General features: G+C 50.2%; 1 protein-coding gene across 1 annotated transcript in view; it reads left to right on the forward strand.

Annotated features, from left to right (window-relative positions):
* ASTN2 (astrotactin 2) overlaps window positions 1–17481 on the forward strand; it is a 272653-nt gene that overhangs the window by 104224 nt on the left and 150948 nt on the right. The window lies entirely within an intron of this gene.

Below are 17481 nucleotides of genomic sequence, written 5' to 3' on the forward strand. Positions count from 1 at the left end.
TGGCTCTGACATATGCAGGCTTTGCTGCCAAACTCCTCCATCCTCTAATGGGAGCACTAGTGTGAAAATCAAAGAGGGTCAGTCCCCAAAGGGCTTGAGAAACAGTATTGAAAGCTCCCTGGTGCATCTTTCTGCACAACTCAAAGGCTGATTTTGTACTGTCTTGGGGCCATCTCGCAGTTTCATGTCAATCCTTGTCCATTATCTCTTTGCTCATAATTTCCCTGCATCACTTTATCAAGGATCTGTTTGAAGTCCATACAAAGTATTTCCCTTTCCTTTAAAAAAAACCCCAAAACAAATTGTGTTGTTGCAGAAAGATAAGGGGTAAATCTGATACTGTTCAGAGTCAACAGGTAAACACAGAGGGGAGAGGGACCATTCTGGCAGGAGCTGCCACCCCCCTGCCACCCATCCCGCCTGGCTCTGCCTGTTGATGGGATTGATCCCTGTGGGGATGTGCCAACCCTCCCACTGGGTCCATGAGCTGCACAAGCTGCCGTTGGCACACCCAAGAGCTTCCTGAGCTTCCACCAACTTCAAGCCCTCCTTACCTCACCCCATCCCAAGGTCTCTGGTCCCTCTGTGTCCCCTCCCAGTGCAGAGCCCTCCCTGCCCTCCATGGAGCCCCCCAAGGAGGAGGGGTTCCTGCCTTTTCCTAGTGACAAAATCAATACCAATGGCTTTCATTAATATTCTAGGAATGGCAGGGAAGATTGACTGCCTCATTAGCAGGCATCGTGTGAAACTCTGACAATAATTAACAACTCAACGGTCTTATTTGCTGGCCTATCACAGAAGTATTCAATCAAAAATGTAATTTGCTCGACGCTCCCATTTACCATAAAGAGAATATTCCTTCAAAGTTTTAAATAGACTAATTAAGAGGGAAGAAATACAGGGAAAAAAATTATTAACAGTATAGTTTTAATGGGAAATTACTGGAGCGTATTAATAATGCAATAACCATTTTTAACAGCTGTCTGTCAGTTTGTGGGCCGGGGTAATTAAATTAGTCACTAAAGGGTTAGTCAAATTAGGTGCTGGAGAGCGGGCACCGGGGCTAACGAAGGCGGGTTGGGCGGAATGCTCTGGCACAAGGAGGATGAGGAGGTGCTGAAGGAGGGTGAGATGCTGATGTTGAGGTCAGAGATCCCCAGGGACCCTGCAGAGGGGGGAACCCCTGGTCACCTGAGGCACCAGCATCTCCTCTCCTTGATTTAGGTGAACCCATCGTGCCAGGAGACGCGAGGAGCCGGGCAGAGCTTTGCGTTGGCAAAGGCTGAGTCGTCTCTGTGAAAATAATAAAAGAAAGCGTCTTATCTGAGCATGAGCATGGCCTGGGGTGGCCTCTGTGACGTCTGCTTCAGCCTGACACTGCTCAGGTTTTTAATCTCTTTCCCAGAGCCAGAAGGCAGCTATGCAGGGGATTTTTGGCAGTTTCTTTCAAGGCTTTTATATTCTGCGGGTCTCAGGCTTGCGTTCCCCCCTTCCTCCGCCCCTTCGCCCCTTTTGAAATGAACTGCAGTTAATTTTGGATGTTGTTGAGCCTGGAAACACATCTTTCTTGCCGCCAGCCTATTAAAAAATATATATTTACAGTTCCATAAAGCAAAGCCAGCTGCCAAGGTAACGTCCTGCTGGCTCCCCTGCGTTCCAGGCACAGAGTAAGGATTTGGAGAGGTACTCGCTTCCGTGATCACAGTGAGGATTTTAAGCCCATTGGAGAGGTTTCTGCCTGAGAAAACCATTGTGTCCGGCCTGGGGAGGTGTTGGTGGGAAGCAGGGTGCTGCGATTCCCTTTCCTTCTCCCCTCCATGAGTCAGGATGGGAATGTGGGCCTTTAGGTCTGAGTGGGAAGAGATTACACCTTCCAATGTGGGGGTTTTTTTGAGATTTCAGACATTTTCTCCATTTTGTACCTCACCCGTCAAGAGGTACCAAGGAATGTGGTGGTTGGGGTGTTTGGAGGGTGTAGATGTCTCTGAAATCATGACCTACATCATGCAGAGCAAGGACAGGAATTTCCATATAATGGCTGAATGTTTGGGCTTTTCTGGGCAATTTTCTTTCTCTGTTTTTACATTTTCTCACACTCAAGATCTGTAGGTGATAAAGAGGGTGACAAAGCCTGTATGTTCTCCTCAGAGGTTTCAATTTTCATGAATCAACAGGAGGGTTTTTCCATAATTCTTTCTCCCATCATCCCCATTTGAAATTTAACTAGAGAGACATCCTGATCTGCCTGAAGTGCTTGGGGCTTTCTGCTGCTCTTCTTCTATCATTAAGACAGATGTAGAGCTCACAGTTGCTTTAACTGGGTGACATGGGGAGAAAATGTGCCCCACGTGGCATGTGGGAGTCAAATAACCACCCAGTGGAAGCGTCTCTGATTCAGCTGGTGGCTTCTCAAGAGGAGAATCCCAGGAGAAGGGAAATGGTAAAACCCATCAAACCCACCAGAACACCTCAGTATCCCAACAACTGCAAAAAACCCCTGTGCCTGGGTAGGCACAACCCATGTGGGCACTTGGGTGAAGGTGGGCCCTCCTCTTTCTCCACATGATGGAGAATTACAAGCCGTATAGATTATTTTAATGGCCGTATTACTTCCAACTGTGCCTCCACCATCTGTTCTTCCCCAATTACAGATGCAAAGACCCAGCATGTTTCCCCATTCGGGCTGTAGAGGATGAAATACAAGCATTGTAAAAGGGTGTATATTCTTCCAACAATGTAGTTGGCACCTGTGATGTGCTGCTCGTGCTTCTGCCCCGTGTTAGTCGGGATGCTCAGCCTGGTCCCTCTGCTCCACATCCCGGCCCGTGCCCGGATCCGTGGTGGCAGAAGGAGTTGTTAATAAAAGGAAGAGGCTGGTTTGCTACATGATTTGTCTGTGCCGAGCGGGGCAGCTGAATTATTAACGCTGACCAAGCCTCTAAGTGCTACAAAACTCGACGAGAACCTCTTACCTCCGGCACAGCGATAAACAGGATTGAGGCACGGTGGGAGGCAGGGAATTAAGATAGGACATCAAAGACTGGATTCCGTCAAGTAAATCATGCCATTGCTCCAGTAAAAGAGCCCCTAAATGTTTTATTAGGGATTTTCAACAACTACCAAAATTAAGATGGAAGGGATGAATTATTAAAAAATAGATTAACTAAACCAGCCCCTGAATTAAACATGAAAGGTGCCTATCGGGAGCGGCACGGCCACCGTGTGCTGCAGGCATCTGAGTCCTTCAGCCAGGCGTGCTGGAGGGGCCTGAAGGGGGGGAGCAGCTGTGCTGGGGGCATGGAGAGCCACGAGCTGCTCCTCCAGGTCAGTATTGCACAGCCAGGGCATGGAGAGGCTGCTGCAGGGTCAGGAAATAAGAGTACCAGGTGCTGTGGAGTCATCAAAGGTGGGGTTTCTGCCTCAGGCTGAAGAGATGCAAGGGAGAGCAAAACATGGGTAGAAAAAGGTGACTTGCCTGAAGTACTCAAGCCAGGATCTGAACTTTCTTTTCCTGCTTGTTAATCTGGTGTTACCAACTCAAAACCATCTGTGGCAGGACAAGGACTGAGCTGGGGAATGGCTCGGGGGTTGTGGTGGGCGCTGGGAAGCTGCTCTTCCAGCTCTGGTGCTCATGGCATTGAATAAGGGTAAAGAGGGTTTGCAGAGGACAGAGAGGCCCCAGAGTGGGGGAATGGGTGAGGAGGGCTCGTATGGCCCCTCCCACCATGCCACCTGGGAGAACAGGACACGATTTGGGTGTTGCCAGGGTGTCTGTCCATGCCCCTGCGTAGTTTTGAGCATGTTGGTCTGCCCCCATTGCTTCTTGTGCTAAACCTCTCCCACCTGGGTGTGCCTGTTGGTGGGATTGATCCCTGTGGGGCGTAGAGTCAATATCTTAATCCCTTCCTAAAGCCGACTTGTGATCCCAGTTTGGTGTTTCTGTGCCCTTGCAGTACAACCTTCCCCAGGGAGGGCTGTGGCAGCCTGTGAAGATAAAGCACAGATGAGAACAGGAGGTGAAGAGGTGCTGTTGTCTGGGGTTTGTTTTATTCCAGCCCCCAGGAGGGTGGGAGCATCTCCAAGTGTGAAACACAAAATGTGGTGGAATTTCTATTTGTTCTCCCTCTCTTTCTTCTTCCCTAACGCGTTCAAAGCTCTTACTTGGAAGTCTACAGTCAAACCCCTGCGAATGCCAGTGGTAGTAGAGCTGCTGGGAGCAATTCACAGTGTCTGCAGCAGCACTGCTTTAAGGGGCACTGATGGAACAAGTGGAGGCTTCATTCATAATAATAATAAACTGCTATTTTGCAGTTATACGCTGCTTTTAATCTTCACAACTCAAAGGAGCATTAATTAACTGTGTGGCACAGTGGGAGGCAGGTAGCTGTTGTTGTCCCTGTTTTACAGATGAGGAGGCTGGAGCACTGTCACATCCTGCAGCCTGCCCACAGTCAGACAGTATTTCACTATCCCAGTCTGCAGCCGATCCCAAAATGCCAGCTCCTACTTGGGAGCTTTATTCTTGGGAATGCTCTCTTGTGGCAGGGCAGACCCTCAGGGGTTCTGAGGTCGTTTGCATTTCTTTACACCCAGTTTGGTTTTGGATAGATAGAGGTGAATATTGCTGAAGTCAAATGTGAATCTCCTAATTTGAATTAGTCCAAATGCCGAAAGCAAGTTCCTTGCCCTCGGGCCAGCGACCGGGCAGAGTTCCAGCTCTGCAGTGCTCCTTCCACTGGGAATAAAACTTGGAGAAACATGTTAAACTCAGTCTTTGCAGTGATCCCCACTTTTTGCTAATGTGTCTGGAGAAGCCTGTTTGGGTGAAGTGCTAAAAATACAATCACTGACTGTTTTCCTGCTCAAAAATCCCCAGGTTTGCCTCTCTGCCTCCAAAATCTCCAACTTCACTCTTTTTCCAAGGGTCACATTTGCAGATGTTTGCTTCTGCTGCTGCTTATTGGCTGAAAGATCAATGTTTTGGCCCTTGTGTGTGTAATCAAAGAGGAGTCTTGGCTTGTATTTTGGGAGAGCATGTGCTGGAGAGGCTTTGGGTAACCCTCACCTCTCCTTGCACACAGTGGCTGGCCTCCAAGAGCCCTCCTGGTGCTCACAGCTCCCCTCTCTGCCCAGAGGCACCAGCTGCCACGGGCTCTGAACGATGCTCCTGGCATCCATCAGATCTTCATCCACTGCTCCCTGCTCCCTGGTGGTTTGTGGGGTTCGTGGTGGGACCATGAGGGACATGTCTCTGCATGGCTGTCTCTGAAGTCTTTCAGAGGAAGCAAATTCTGTTTTGACCATCCTCCTCAGCCCCTCGAGGCAGACCTTGGATTAGCATGGAAGCTTTTCCATTTAGTCTTCTTAATTAAGACAGACACTGAAATAAAGGTGGTGAGTGAAGTATGATGGGCAGGAGAAGGAGGGTGGTCCTGCAATGTGCAAATGCTGCTCTTGTCTTTCTTTCTTACCCTTTTTTTTCTCCTCTCATCAATCTCCTGTTGCTAAATGTGCAGCTGGAAAGAGGGTTCCCAGGCAAACTTCCCACTGATGGGTTCTGACAGATCTAATCAGGCAGGAATGGCAACGACCACGTCCTGCTCTGCTGTGAATTGTGGTTCAAACCTCATATCCTTCACCATGACACACTGTGGTGACTGAAAGGAACCTGATGGCTGAGATCTGGTTGGCCTGAGGGCGGGAATGCTCCCATCACATGCACACCTGCCTGCTGCTCCTGTCATTACCTGTGAGATTGGGCCCCTGATGCATCCCTTGCAACCTCTGCCATTGCACAGCTCTTCTAAAGGCCTTTGATGTCTCTCCCAAGTGGTATTTTAGTCGTCTGATGCTTCCTGTTGCTCAGAAAGATTAATAGCAGGTTCCCCCTTCTCTCCCCAGCACCTATTGCAAGTAGTTCCAGGAGCTGTAGGCTGGGCCTGATTTGACTGTGCTTAGGAGTACTTAGATCAACCCTAGGTCTGTATCTAAGCTAGTCCTTGAGGCTGCCTTCTCTAATCTTTGGAGATCTGGTCAGTGGAGCTCAGGGCATGGATCAACTCTTTTTCTATCCTTGACTGCCTTAGGGCAGGGGGGTCATCCATAAATGAGCCGATTTCTCCTGGTGAGTTTGGAGGAGCCCAAAGTGACCAGTCCTTTGCATATCTTGGATTACTTTGGGATGGGTGAGCTGAATCCCATCACTGGCCTCTCTCAGACCTGGGGCAGGGTTGCTATGGCTGCTTCTGGACCAGCAGCAGTCCGGTGTCAGCCCTGTGCAGGCTGTGCACTGGCTCCAGGGAAAACACCCTTGGCACCAGCAGACCCACAGTTGCAGGAATGCAATCCCCCATTGTCTCATCTCGGGATTTGGGTCTGGGGTCTTCTGTTTTAAGCACAGCAGACCAAGTCCCACAGCACAGTCCCAAGCCTTGGTGGAGCTGGCACGATCCCTCCCTCCCAAGGCTGAGCTCCTGAGTGAAACACCCTTACTGTGACCTACAGCATGTGCCCTTCTTCAGCCTCTCTACCTTTAACCCTCTCTCTTCCTCTGGTAAATGATGATGTCCCTGTTCCACGTCCAACTCCCCACTCAATTTATCTTGTTTATTGACCCAAGCAGAAAGTCAATGTTTTCTTCATCTGCCATTTGCTTCGATGGCAGCCAATTTGGTTCAGCCAGAACAAAACCGGATGCAGCAGAGTTCAGCCTCAGATTTTTCTCCTGTTTTATTTTTTTTTTTTTAAAACGCTGATTATCCTTTTTTCCTGAACACACCTGGCCCTGGACACAGCTTGGCAGCCTTCACTGTACGATATGGCTGCAGGCAAGGCTAAAAATGTGCAGCAATTACCCCACGAGCTGGAGAGCCGGGAGGAAGCCTTCAGGTCAGCTCATTACAGGCTGCAGCCAGGGCTGCCTGTGCCCTCCTGATGAGGCCTGTTTGTTTGGGAAACGCTGGCCTCTGGGGCTTTCAGGTGCCTTTGGAGCTCTGTATCTTCCTCAGAAGTGCAAAGGTGATGCTTTGCAGCCATTGCCTGGATCAGAGTTTTTCAGGCACCGCGCCGTGGGCTCCACGGTCTTGTTTGTGCTGGGGCTGGGATGGGGGATGGCAGAAGGCTGGTTCGCCTCTCTCACAGGGTATTTGTGACACTACAGATCAGGAAAGGTTCACTGAAGAGCACAGAAGAGCAAATGCAGGGATAAATACAGCCTCTGCCCCAAAGAGTCTGGAGACTGGGGACAGAGTGTGGCTGCTTTGAGGTCTGTCCTGGCAGCGCCTGCACCACAGTGGCACATCTTTGCAGGGGAGGAAGAAGACAAACCCTTCTGGCAGTGTGGGTGTGGTTTTAGGTCACACCCAAGGTGATCTCATGAGATGTGGTCCAGGCCTTCCCCAGCCACTGATGCCCATCACTTCCCTGTGTCAGTGGTGGTGTCTCTCTGATCCTGGGCTGAGCTTTCTCAGAGGATTTAAACCAGCAGAAACCCCTCTTTTTCTCCATGGTAGGAAATTCTTTGCTCTGAGGTTCCCACATCTCCATGCAGGGGTGAGATGGGTCCTTGTCAAAGGCAGCAGCAGATTGGGGTGTTCCTCACCTTTGGAGACCAGACCCATGAAGGTGGTGTCTTCAGAAGGTCTTGGTGACTGTTGGCTTACAGAGGAGAGTGCTGCCCTGGTGACAAATCCAGCTGCACTCCAAGGAGCTGCTAATGGATGCTGGGCACCTTGGAAAACACAGTCTGCATTGTGTGACTAGAGAAGTGCCAAGTCCTTTTGAAAAACCTGCCCATGTGGATGGAAAATCCCTATGCAAATCTCCCCCCAGGTATAAAATTAATTGGATTCTAAGTTCAGAGAGTACTTCTGGAAATGAGCTGTAAATAATCTGGTTGTGCCTCAGTTCCTCTGTCTGTGGACATTCACCTGGCTTTCTTGGAGCCAGTGAGTGTTGCTGATGGAAGGTGCTATATATAGCAGCAAAACTATGCATATATGTATACATATGCATAAATGCATCCCTAGTAAGTGACCCAGGTGTGTGATGTTTTCTAAAATACAGCTCATGGGTTTGTTTCTCAAAAAAGCTCTAGTTTTGCTTCTCTGACAGCCTCTCACCTCTCTCTCTGTGAAGCCATGAGTATTCCCATGGCATGGGATGCTTCCTCACCCAGTACCACGGCTGGGAGCAACATCCCCAGCTCCCCAGGTTGGGATCTGGTGATCCCTGGGATGCAGAGGGGTTGGTGAAGGTCACTCGGGAATGTGGCTCTCAGGAGGGGGTTCAGCTGGATGGAGCTTTATTGCAGAGCCTGGGGTTGCTCCTGGAGCTATGTTAGGATGCTGAGTGGTCTGCAGGGGCTGTTTCCTCCATGGGCTGTCCTGCCTGCAGCCAGCATCCCATCGGGCTCTGCAGTCCCGGTGCATATCCCTGTGTGGAGATGACTGATCTGTGGCACCCAGTTTCCGAGGAACTCGACACTGTCTGTTCCCAGCAGATCGATAGAACATCTGTGAAAAATCAGGGCATGGATATCTGATCCGGTAGCCCTGGCTGGTTCCTGTTTATCTGATCTAATTCTGTCGGTGTTCCTGAAGTGCTTATCACCACCACGTCTTGGCACTTTTATTTGTGCACTGGGGACCCCCCAGTTGCTGGGCAGTGAGAGGGGTTGAGAATGGGCTGTGGCTGGTCCTGGTGCCTGGGCACAGGCAAACAGTGGACTGAAGAGTGACCCCCTCCCTCTCCCAGTCTGCCTGCAAAGTCCAACATTTCCAAGCGATCCTCATGAATTGCTCCAAAGTCAGATTTGAAAGAACTGATTAGAAAGGAAAACTTGCCCAAAATACCCTGGAAGGCTGCAAAAGAGCAGGAAAAACCCCAGTGACTCATTTGTGCCTAAGCAGAGGCTGAAGTCTGAGCCCCAAGCTGGCATTTTCCAGCTTGTCATTGCAAAATTCTCAGGATGACCAAAGCCCCCCATGCCATACCCCGTACCAGGTCCATCCCCAGCACTCATGGGGCAGTGCAGGACACCTCTGCTTCTGTGGGGCTGGGGGCTGTGCAAGCACAGGGCACAGGAGCAGGGGATGGAGCCAGCACATGGTCTGGGGTTCTTCCACCTGCCCCCTGTCCCCTCCGAGTTCCCACCAGCAAAAGAATTCCCAATTTCTAGGCCAGGAAAGTAGCGCGGAGAGATGGAAACTGCCACAGCCAAACTTTCATTTAGGCTAGATTATATGTCTGTTTTAAATGGGAAAACCCTTCAGCTCATCTCTTTGGGATGCTGAACAAGCAGGACCTGAAATCTTGTTTTGCTGGTGGCTGATTACTTGGAAGGGCAAAGACCAGAGGAAGGTGGGTGGATGCTCCATTCCCCTCTGACGTGTGATTGTGTCCATGTTGGGAGCGGGTACAGGTGAGGTGATGAGGAGGTGCCCAGAGCTCATCACAGCAGTGAGATTCATGGCATTTTATTGCCATTTTTTAGCGTATTTTTCCAGCCAGAGAAAATCTATGTGACTCTATGTTGTGTTTGAACCAGCCCAGACAGGGCTGCAATCACTGTCTGGTACCGGGGTGGTCTGACCCATCTCACGATGTTTTCAGCCTTTAATAATTTAGGATGAGAGATCTCAGACCTTCTGTCTGGGCTTTTGCTTCAGTGCTTGTTTTTCTAAGATTTCTTTTTCTCCCCCAGGCAAAACTCTTGCAGGGGATTGAGGCAGACGTTTTGCGGAGGGTCTCTCTCTTTTACGGGCAAAGAACCTCCTTAATTTGGCCGGCTCCAAAGTGCTTTTGAAAAACTTGAATCGCTGCACGCAGCGTGAGGTCTTGTTTGATTGTAGCAGCGAGAGCTGGCAGGGATTGTCCGTGCCCAAGCATGGATGAACATCCCTGCTCCGAAGCGCTGGTGAGGGAGACAGCAGCTGGCCAAAAACACCGAGTTTGGGCCTGGCGGGGAAGGGGAACAGGGAGAATAGGGGAGAAGAAAGGGCTGCACTGGGACAAGAGGGGGAGAGAGCAGTGAGCAGGCAGGTGGGAGTGATTTTGCCCCAGGGAAAGCTCTGCCCACCAAAGGCTGAGCGATGCTGCGTCCTGCAGCTGCAAGATGTCCTCTTTTTCCACACTGAACACCTTCCTCCCTGCCCAGAATAAAACCCCCATTAGGCTCCTCTTTAGCAAACGTTATCAAGTTTTGCAAAACTCCAGAGCTGGGAGGTCTGGGAGGTGCCAGGGTGGGTTTGCTGTGCAGCCTTCAGGCAGCCCCTCTGTGCATAAGCATTATGGAATCATCTTTAATGGCACGATCACATCCGAGTTTTTCACCTTTGCCTCGCTCAGCACAGCCGACGAACCTGCTCTGGGAATGATCTGCATTAATGTGAAGCTGTAAAAACTTGGAGCAAAGTCAATATAGAGCTGTGCTTTGAGCAGGGAAAGTGTCATTTAATGCTAAGCACTCTGAAAAATCACGTCTAAGCGTCTCAGATTTGGTGCATGTAAGGTAGTGGATGTTTTTTACATCACCGTGCCTGTGCCTTGGCTCCCCGTCTGTAAAATGGGGATGATAACAGGGAGATTGGGAACTTAATCACTTTATTTGTCGTGAAATACTGCTGCTTCTTGGAGTTGAGCAAAGCATAAGCAAGCCGTGAGGAGCTGAGTAATTGTGCATGCAGAACAGCGCCTGGATAGAGTACAATAAAGTAGGAGCTATGTGTCCTCCAAGGAAGAGAAAACAAGATGCTGAGAAACTGCAGATGTAGTTGTTTGTAGGGGGCTGAGAAGCTGCAGATGTTTGTAGGTACCTGGGGATGGGTTTTGGGGTGCCTAAACTGAGCTCTGGACTGTTTCAGGCATCCAGGGGCACCTGGCTGCAGCCTGGCACCATCACCTTTGGCATTTGGGGAGAGAAAACTCCTTCAGATAACCCTCTTGTATGTGGTCTTGGAGTCAACACCTTCATCAAAGGCATAATTGCCAGGTTGCCCTGGCTACCTTAATTCTCACATTTTCTTAAGTTTTGAGTATGTGACATTGCAACCTTTTTAATTTCCTTTATTACACCTTTTCTATGTGCCCAGACCAGTGAGTGCCCATGCTGTGTGGCTGTGGCTCTGTTTGTGGGATACCTGGTGGGCCTTGGTGTCTCACCAGCTTTGCAGTGCCCCTCTGAGCTTCTGGGGTGGCCAGGTGGGACACGATGCTTGGCAGTGCTCTTTCTCCTCCCAGCTGGTATCCCCAGGTGTTAAGTGTGGGATTTCTGTCCCACTGAGAGCACTTGCTGTGCTCCAAACCCCTGGACCATCCCATCCCTTCCCATGCTTCATTTTGCTGTTGAAGGAAATGCAACCTGCTGAACCTGGGGTTGATTACAAGCCACGGTGAAGCGGGTGCTGACAGATGTAATTTCCAGCATACTTTACTGGCTGTGCTTTGCCATCCCTGTTGAGGCTCATGTCCTTTTTCCTAACCCTCCTGGCACTGAGGTTGCCTGGGAGACTGAGCCAGCACCGCCTGCATTTCCTTTGGCTCGTGCAGGGTTGAAACCACAACGACAATCTTCCCTGTAACATGAGAAAATGCTCAGAATTAACACTGTCTTGTTTAACTCATCCGTGACATCCTGGTCCTTCACATGGCAGAGCTGTGCTGGCTCTGAGGGGGCTGCAAAAGGGTAGGGGGAGGGATCCTGGTGAACCCCAGCATCCCTTGGGATGTGTTTTCTGAGCTGGCTTTTATTCCAGTGAGCTTGTTTTTGCTTTGCTTTGCTGTAATTAAATTCCTGGCCCTTCTGGTTGCCGAGTTGAGCTTCAAAACGCCCTGGCGGAGTGATGGTTTTATTGAACCTCCAGCAAATTACTGAAGCTTGGTAGGGAATTTTTCACACTTTCAACCTCAAGGTTTTTTGGGAGAGCGTTTTTGCAAGTGTTTATGATAGTACTGCCACAAGAAGTGAGACTACCCGGAAAATTTGTAGCAAGCAGCTCATCAGCTGTGGAATGTCAGCGTAGCTCCCGCTGAAATGCCTTCTCCAGCGTCACTCAAGTGAGGATGATTTCTCCCAGTTGAGGACCTGGATGATGGTTTTTCTTGAAGCCTTCCAGCACTATTACAGTGGCTGAAAAGTGACTGTGGGTGTACTGGGCAGAAAATCACTTTTTTTTTCTTTCATAAAATAATAAATCTGCTGCACGCACACCCATCTGCAGGGGCTGCGCTGGGAAGGCTGGCTGAAGATGGGAGCTTCAGTTTCCAAGCCAAAGTTTCAGACTGTGAAATCCCCTAATAAGGAGCTGCCACCACTTCGTGAGGTCCTTCAGTGCTGGGGCTGAAGATTAACCTTTCCAGAGCATCCCAGCTTGGTCAGTTTGAGGATGGACTTGCTTGGTTCATGGTTCAATACTGTGGGAGATGGTTGCTGTATTCACCACAGATGTGGATATTAGGAAGAAATTCTTGCCTGTGAGGGTGGGGAGGCCCTGGCACAGGTTGCACAGAGAAGCTGTGGCTGCCCCATGCCTGGAAGTGCTCAAGTCCAGGTTGGACGGGGCTTGGAGCAACCTGAGGTAGTGGAACGTGTCCCTGCCCATGGCAGAGGGTGGAATGAGATGATTTATAAGGCCCCTTCCAACCCAAACCATTCTGTGATTTTATGATCAAATGGTGTAGTGGGGGCAGGACAGGGCTGTAGAGAGAATGGTCTCTTGCTGCAAGCAGAATAAAAATGGAAAGGGTTTAAATTCCAGGAAAAAAACATAATCTGTTGCATTTAAATTGGGGACCCCTTTTCTCAGGTGATCATTTATTGCTCATTCATCATAATCTGGGTGTTTACTGGGTGGCCCCACAGTACAGAACAGCTGAGCCTGTGGTGCAGTCAGACCCAGCTGGAATTGTTGTGTGAGTGTGGGAAGCGCTAAAAGCACTAAAAATAACTTGGAAAACATCTCCAGTTGGCCATCCAGCAACGGTGAGCACTTTTCATCTTGAGCTCTTTTTGCCTTGGCCGCCTTTGTTAAATGTGAGGAAAATAATCCCCAGTGTACAGAAGCTGTGGGTATAAATTAATGTTTGTGAGACACAGGAGGTCCTGAGAGGGGAAACCCCCTGAGGAAGGGGTGGCTCTACAGTAGCTGAAGGCTCTGCAGGTGGCAGAGCTTCATCATGCCCTTTGCTGCTCGTGGGCCTTGTCTCTAGAAACTCATGAACTCAAACTCCCACTCTGATCCCTGTCCAAACCCAGCTCAAGGAGCAGATGGCACTGGCTTAGTCCCCAGCTCACATCCTTTTCTGTGTCCTTCTCAGCGATGGTGAACTTTGTAAGACACTGAAGTCTTTAGCCATTAGCAGGCAATAAAAAGGGGCAGTGGAGTTGGATAACACCCACTAATCCCCTTCAGGATGAGCTGGAGAGAAGAGCCACTGCAAAGCTCCGGAGCTTACTCTGAGATGAGTGCTTTGGAGGCTTTGAGAATTGCATGGTGTTGGTATTTCATGAATAAATAACCCCCAGTGGAATTTTTCAGTGAATGTGCTTCATTAATGAGACCTGGAACAAAGAGGGAGAGTGGAGAAAAGTGTTTTTGAGAGAATCGAGGCGAGTGTGGGTGATGGGAGGTGGCACAGGGCTGGGTGAAGATGAGTGCCATGGTCTGCAGCTGTGCAGGGTCAGGAAGGGAGCCCTGCTGTGCTGTACCATGCTGCACATTTATGGCACGAGAAGTTGGTAGAAAATTGGAGTTTACTGATGCTGGGTGTGTAATCAGTGGGTTCTGGTGTGGAGGGCAGTGTGTTTCATTTGTAACTATCATTTGGGTGTCTGTGTGCATCTTTGGGAAGGCTGGAGAGTTAAAGAGAATATGCATGTATTCATAGATGTGCCTGTACTTGTGGACAGAATCTGGCATCAGAAATTAGGTCACTCACTCCAAAATCCCTTTTTTGGCAGAACCTGGCATCTACTTCAGGGTGGTGAGGAATTGCCCCTTCCTCTCAGTGCACCAGGTGCTGAGCTCTGCCTGCTCCCTGTGGTTTTGACACCTGGGTCCAGCTGGGGCCACCGGCAGCTTCCCCTGCCTCTGTGGTGTGCTCTGGGCACAGAGGACTGCAGAGCTCATCTTCTCCCTCCTGCCCTGTCAGAACAGATCTGGGGCTTAGTCAGTGAAATCCAACACGGATAGATGGAGAACAAGAGGAAAGAGCTGTTCTTTTGCAGGCAGCTTGTTGCTGCAGGGAAAGTGATTCATCCATCAGGGCTGGTCTGATCTGGCACCCGGGCCGTGGTGGGGATGGCTGTCCCCAGCGGGCTCCGTGCAGTGGTGACCAGATGCTGCCACCGCTCCTCAAGTGTCCCCTGCCTTGTCAGCACTGCCTTCTCTCCAGGGCTGGCTCTGGGATTTGAGGAGTCCCATGCAGCAGGCAGGGAGGGAAAGGCAGGGGTCACTGCTGGAGCTACACGAGTGGAAAGTCATCTGCTCCGAGCCACGTGTCACTGCGGGAGGCGGGTAATTAATGATTGTGCTTCACTCCCAAAATTAAAAGGAGCTGCTGAGGGTACAGTGCCAAGGGCTTGACAGCACCTGCCTGCAGTGGGCCTTCATCCTCCAGCCCCTCCAGAGGCAGACAAAAGCAAAGTTTGCTCCCAGATGCTCGGAGCAAGCCTCTCATGTGCTGACATCCCCCTGTCAGGGCTCTGTGTTGATGTGATGCTCCTCTAATCCAACGACAGCCACCACGGAAACAATCCTGCTGATCAGCCTCCCTCCATCTGCCGGCAGCGCCGTCACCCCGCTCCTCTCACAGGTGACACTCGAACACTTCCCTCTGGCTCTGCTGTCCAACCATCCAGCGAGGTTAATATTTTAATACTCTTAATGGCTCATTCCGGCTCGGCAGCCCCTGCCCGTGCTTTGTTGGGGGTCATCCATTATGCCAGCTGTGATTTCGGAGAACGGGTTTCCTGTTCTCATCTTCAGCCCTCCTGAGGGCAGAAGGTCAGTTTGTTCTTCCAAATTTTAATTAAAGCACGATGAGCTGCCCCTGGCAGCCTCAGCCCAGGAGCACGGCGCTGTGCGGGGTGAGCCAGTGTCTCCTGGCAGCACTACAGCTCTCGGGAGCAACCCCATCCAAGGACCCAGCCCAGGGTCTCCTTTCCACCACCCAAAGCAGCTGTAGCTCCTCACCTTCTCCCTCCAAGGACATGGGAGCTGCAGGAGGGCTGTTCTGTGGCCAGATGGAGGGAGGGTGGGAACACGGTTCTCCTCGCAGTCCACCCACGATGAGAGACCCCTTGAGAGAGCCAGATGGGGCTGAGCTTTCGGGGAGGGTGGTGGAGGAGTTGTCATGGTTTGTTGGGTTTGGTTTTTTAAAAATAATTTCCCCCTGCATTAATAAACACTGTTTTTTGTTAGTAAATAATATGCCCTTCCTCCCCCCCCCATCTCTCCAGCAGAAATGTGTGCCCTGATCTAATATATTCTGCCTTTCTCACTCCTTCACTTCAGAGGAACTGCAGATCCTGGTGGGAACAGAGTGCTAATAGAAAACGGCCTCTAAAGATATTTGAAACATGACCAAGAAAGGACAGAGGGAGATTCAGCTCCAAATATGCTGGAAAATCTAGGAGATGGGCCAAGAGAGGGGGAATATCAGAAGCACGATCATTAGGAGGGAAAAGTTAATTGGGAAGCATTAATTGGGGTGAGAGTGGGCAGCAAAGATGTGAATTTGCAGTGATGCAGCCCGTGGCACCGTGGTGGGCACGGAGCTGCCCCGATGCTGGGGTAACTCCACCCTGACCCATGGCAGGGGAGAAGCTGCCCACTCCCTCCTTCCAAATGGGGACAGGCCAATTTACTGTTTCTTGCTGGTTTTATGGTATTTTCCTTGTTGAAAGCCCCAACTTCTGGAATCCTGTGATTCCCTTGAAATCCGGAATCTGCAAAATCATGACGTCAGTACTGTGTTAGGGCTTTATTTCCTTGGGTTTGCTCTCTGAAGAGTTTCTAGCCCTCAAGCTTGCAGTGAAAACCTCACTTATACCCTAAAGGCTCCAAAAAAACCAGAAAGCAGACGGCATGTTTAGGGAAGGGGGAAAAAAAAATCCAACAACAAGCAACAAACCCACCCAGCAATTGATTTATTTTTAAAACCTCATCATTTTAGTGCCAATTTCATTATATTCTTTTTTAATGCCTGACTCATGATTTTTCTGAGCGTTTGGTTGTTGGCAGGGCTGTGTGCGTGAGTGTGACGGTGTGTGAGCTCAGGGGCCCTCTGCTGATAGATAACACAGGGCTGCTTCCAGACAGCCCTCGAGGGCTGATGAATATTCCTCCAGCGCTGTTTCATTGCCAAGCAGACGGTTTTCAAATTAACACCCCCCCCCCAGAAAAAAAAAATGGGAGATTAGCAGCTCTGGGCATTGAGTCGTTGTGCTGATGGGTGAGCAGGGGAGATGCTCAAGGGGAATAAACCACCCTGTGACTCCTGGCGTTGCCTCGGGGAGTATTTTAAGGTCAGAGGGGTCAGTGTTTATTTGCAGCCTCCTGTGTGTAAAGATCTAATAAACAGCCTGTGCAGGTCAAGTCTGTCACCAGCAGTGACTTGTTCTGTGACCTTGGGTACATCACTTTGTCTCTCTCCTGTCAGTGAGAGGGTGACAGGGTCTGTTGCCCAGGATGGGTTGTAGGTATTGGTTAATATATAAACTGTGCTTTGAAGGTGAAAAATATCTTGGAGATGCTTAAAGCTCTTGACAAGCATCTGTGTTCCTTTTGCAGGAACCCAGCAGAAGGCAAAGTGCCTGAATGCTTTGTCACAGACAAAATCTGCTGTGTGTGCAGCTCGGAGAGGCAGGGCTGGGAGCTTCCCAAGGCTTCACATGGCCATGGAATTATTCCTAGGCACTTATGCTTCTTGCTTGCTTAAGAGAGGGGTGTCATGGCACGGCAGTGCCTGGGGCTTTGCACATCGTGGGCTGGAGCAGAGCAGCAGAGCTGTGCCCTTCATCCCCTGGAGCAAAGCATGGGGATGAGCCTCCACATCCACATCCCAGCATACATGAAGCCCAGTTTCATGTGTCTTTCCAGCTTTGGCAGTGTCCCTGGATGATGGATGGGGTTTGGATGCTTAGGGAAGCTTGGCCCAGCTCAGGAAGAGTTTTATGGTTTTGGATTTGCTGTTGTCTAGTGTAGGGCTGGATTCACACACAGCCCCAGCCTGCTAATAAAGTGTCTCCCAGTTGCCAGTTTACATAAAACTGATAGGTGGTATCCTTGAAACCCCGTAACTGGTTGATTCTGTGAAGGATGTCAGAGTTACGCAGCAGATTTATTATATATCATAATAACAAAGCCCTAATTTTCTTGGGAAGCTCCCTTTGGCTCGGTTTCGCTAATCAGAGCGCCTGGATTTTGCCAGAGCCTCTCCTTGTGGACGGCCCTGCCCCTGCCATGTGCTCCAGCTCCCTGC

Source organism: Manacus vitellinus, unplaced genomic scaffold (genome assembly GCF_001715985.3).
Source record: "Manacus vitellinus isolate BGI_N305 unplaced genomic scaffold, ASM171598v3 scaffold_27_pilon, whole genome shotgun sequence".
NCBI classification, from domain to species: domain Eukaryota; kingdom Metazoa; phylum Chordata; class Aves; order Passeriformes; family Pipridae; genus Manacus; species Manacus vitellinus.